We start from the raw sequence: 4,056 nt of genomic DNA, 5'->3' as shown, positions 1-4,056 counted from the left end.
GAACAGGAACTAGACAAGGATGCCCACTCTCACCATTCCTATTCAACATAGTGTTGGAAGTACTAGCCAGAGCAATCAGAGAAGAGAAGGAAATAAAGGGCATCCAGATTGGAAAAGATGAAGTCAAACTGTCCCTCTTTGCAGATGACATGATCCTATATATCGAACAGCCTAAAACCTCTACAAAAAAACTGTTGGAATTGATAAATGATTTCAGTACAGTAGCAAGATCCAAAATCAACACACAAAAATCAGTAGCATTTCTTTTCTCCAATAGTGAACATGTAGAACATGAAATCAAGAAAGCCTGCCCATTTACAATAGCCACCAAAAAAATAAAATACTTAGGAATTGAGTTAACCAAGGAGGTGAAAAATCTCTATAATGAGAACTACAAACCACTGCTGAGAGAAATTAGAGAGGATACAAGAAGATGGAAAGATATCCCATGCTCTTGGATTGGAAGAATCAACATAGTGAAAATGTCCATACTACCCAAAGTGATATACAAATTCAATGCAATCCCCATCAAAATTCCAAAGACATTTTTCTCAGAAATGGAAAGAACTATCCAGACATTTATATGGAATAATAAAAGACCACGCGTAGCCAAAGCAATGCTGAGCAAAAAAAATAAAGCTGGAGGCATAACACTACCCGACTTTAAGCTATACTACAAAGCTATGATAACCAAAACAGTATGGTACTGGCATAAAAACAGACACACTGACCAATGGAATAGAATAGAGAATCCAGAAATCAACCCACACACTTACTTCCATCTGATCTTCGACAAAGGCACCAAGCCTATTCACTGGGGAAGGGACTGCCTCTTCAGCAAATGGTGCTGGGAGAACTGGATATCCATATGCAGGAGAATGAAACTAGACCCATACCTCTCACCATATACTAAAATCAACTCAAAATGGATTAAGGATTTAAATATACACCCTGAAACAATAAAACTTCTTAAAGAAAACATAGGAAAAACACTTCAGGAAATAGGACTGGACACAGACTTCATGAATACGATCCCAAAAGCACGGGCAACCAAAGGAAAAATAAACAAATGGGATTATATCAAACGAAAAAGCTTCTGCACAGCAAAAGAAACAATTAACAGAGTTAAAAGACAACCAACACAGTGGGAGAAAATATTTGCAAAATATACATCTGACAAAGGATTAATATCCAGAATATATAAGGAACTCAAACAACTTTACAAGAAGAAAACAAGCAACCCAATTAAAAAATGGGCAAAAGAGCTAAGTAGGCATTTCTCTAAGGAAGATATACAAATGGCCAACCGACATATGAAAAAATGCTCAACATCACTCAGCATCTGGGAAATGCAAATCAAAACCACACTGTGATACCATCTAACCCCAGGTAGGATGGCTAAAATCCAAAAGACCCTGAACGATAAATGCTGGTGAGGTTACGGAGAAAAAGGAATCTCATACATTGTTGGTGGGACTGCAAAATGGTGCAGCCTCTATGGAAAATGGTATGGAGGTTCCTCAAACAATTGCAGATAGATCTACCATATGACCCAGCTATCCCACTGCTGGGAATATACCCAGAGGAATGGAAATCATCAAGTCGAAGGTATACCTGTTCCCCAATGTTCATTGCAGCACTCTTTACAATAGCCAAGAGTAGGAACCAGCACAAATGTCCATCATTGGATGAGTGGATACGGAAAATGTGGTACATCTACACAATGGAATACTACTCAGCTATAAAAATGAATGAAATACTGCCATTTGCCACAACATGGATGGACCTTGAGAGAATTATACTAAGTGAAACGAGTCAGGCACAGAAAGAGAAATACCACATGTTCTCACTTATTGGTGGGAGCTAAAAATTAATATATAAATTCACACACACACACAAAACAAAAACCGGGGGGGGGGGGAAGAAGATATAACAACCACAATTACTTGAAGTTGATAACGACAAGCAAACAGAAAGGACATTGTTGGGGGGGAGGGAGGAGAGGGAAGAGGGAGGGAGGTTTTGGTAAGGGGCAACAATAATCAACCACAATGTATATCGACAAAATAAAAGTTAAAAAAAAAAAAAAGAAGAAGAATATACAGTTCTATGTTCTAGTGAACTATTTTTGCATAATAAACTGACTCCAATCGCTTCTTGGCCTTTTGGCTAAGATCAAGTGTAGTATCTGTTCTTATCAGTTTAATAAACTGACTCCAAACATAGTGGCTTAAAAAAGCCTACCATTTTATTTTAAGTCATAATTTCATGGGTCAAGTATTCAGATAGAACTTGGGTGGGTGATACTTCTGCTCTATGTGGCATTGACTAGTGTCATTACATGGTATTTAGTTTGTAACTGAGCTAGTCTTGAGGGTCCAAATTGGCATCACTCACATGGTTAATGTCTTGCCAGGGATGGCTGCAAGGCTGGGCTCTGTCTCCTCCTCTCTGTATAATCTCAGGACCTCTTTTTGTGTTCTTCACAACAAGGTAGTGTGCTTCTTACATTATGGCTCTAGGACTGAAATAGCTAGTTTTTTCAGCGATAGGAAATAGAATCTGCCAGTTCTTTAAAGCCTGGGCCTGAAAACTGACACAACAGGGCTTCCACAATATTCTATCAATCAAAGCAGTCATGGGGCCCAGATACAAGAGGAGGGGACTTAGAGGTTACTTCTTGAAGGGAGGAGTCTCAAAAGAGTTTGTAGCCATCTTGAATCCACCACAAATATTCCCTGAACTATTGCATTTTTAAAATTGTTTTTCTGTAGCCTTAAAACTTGAGTGACAGCTTAGCTGGATGTAAAATATTTGGCTCACATTTTCCTTAAGTTTCTTTAAAAAAAAGTTTCTTCACCACAGTCTTGCTTCGTTCATTGCTGTTGAGAAATCCCAGTGGGTATTTATTTTTTAAGGTCCAAGAGTTTTACTAATCTATGCCTTAAAGTTCATTAATCTGGGAAAATTCCCCCAGGTACAGAGTGGGTTCTTTTCTATGTAGATTCAGGACTTTTTTTCTTTGAAAAACCCTTTCTTTAGTTATAGTTTAAATATAGTTCTATTCCATTGTATTTTTTTAAATCATCTAGGACTTCAATTATATTCACTTTGGATCTTCTTTTTCTATTTTTAATATTTTTTACTTTCTTTTGATACTTTTTTTTACCTCTGTCTTCACTTTCTAAATTTCTAGCCTCTATGACCCTTACTGTACTTGGTCCTATATATTTTCACTAGGCATCTTGTAATTTAGTTTTCATTATTAAAATGATTCTGTCTTTTAAAACTTTTTCCATGAGTTTATGCAGATTCTATTTCACATTTTCCTATTGCTTGTTCATTTCTACTCTGAGATTTTAACTTCTTATTTATGGTGGTCCTTCACATCTGCAATTGTTTTTGTGATTATATTTAGCTCATGGTAAGATATTTTGTTTTAATTTTTCTTTGTTTCATAGTTTTTAAAATTTTCCTTTGCTTTCTTTTTTAATATTTTCTTCTGCTGACAAATTTTGATTATCATTTTGGGTTTTTTTCATGTAGTAACTTGCATGGATCCTAAGTTCTTTTTTCATAAGTATTTGTATTGTGTTTTCTGGGTCCAAAAATGGTAAGGAATTCATTCTAGTGTGAAGAGGAAGGGATTTGAGTGGCTTACTTTGTTTCTTAGTGCAAGATTATCTTCTTTTGTTGATACAATATGGTTCCTTTAATATATAACATTTTTTAAAAAATCTGTTTGATTCTGATTTTTGCTGTCTTATTTTAATAGGCCCTTATATTTTTTCACTCCCTTCTTTGCCTTTATTGCCAGCTTACAAAAGACATTATCTCCTTCTCAACCAGAAGTGGTGCTTTCCCAAAACTGACACATCTGTTTTAGCATGCTTTCCTCCTTACTTTTGATTCCTTAGTAGTCAGGTTTCAGATTTGTTCTTAGTATTTTTCTGCAAGTGGGATCCTCACCTTCTTGAGGTGAATCCACCATCCTTTTTCTCCTCCACATGATCCCTGCGTGACCATTAAATCTTTTGTGTGATCTGAAGCTGACTC

The 4,056-nt window shown here is 36.3% G+C and overlaps 1 pseudogene; it reads left to right on the top strand.

Moving 5' to 3' along the window:
* Positions 1-2,149: 2,149 nt before the first annotated feature.
* On the top strand, positions 2,150-2,354 carry LOC134371442 (U2 spliceosomal RNA; annotated as a pseudogene).
* Positions 2,355-4,056: the final 1,702 nt, after the last annotated feature.

This window comes from Cynocephalus volans, chromosome 2, assembly GCF_027409185.1.
Source record: "Cynocephalus volans isolate mCynVol1 chromosome 2, mCynVol1.pri, whole genome shotgun sequence".
In the NCBI taxonomy this organism is placed as follows: domain Eukaryota; kingdom Metazoa; phylum Chordata; class Mammalia; order Dermoptera; family Cynocephalidae; genus Cynocephalus; species Cynocephalus volans.
The sequence above is the reverse complement of the archived record's forward strand: the minus strand, read 5'-3'. Positions and strand labels throughout refer to the sequence as shown.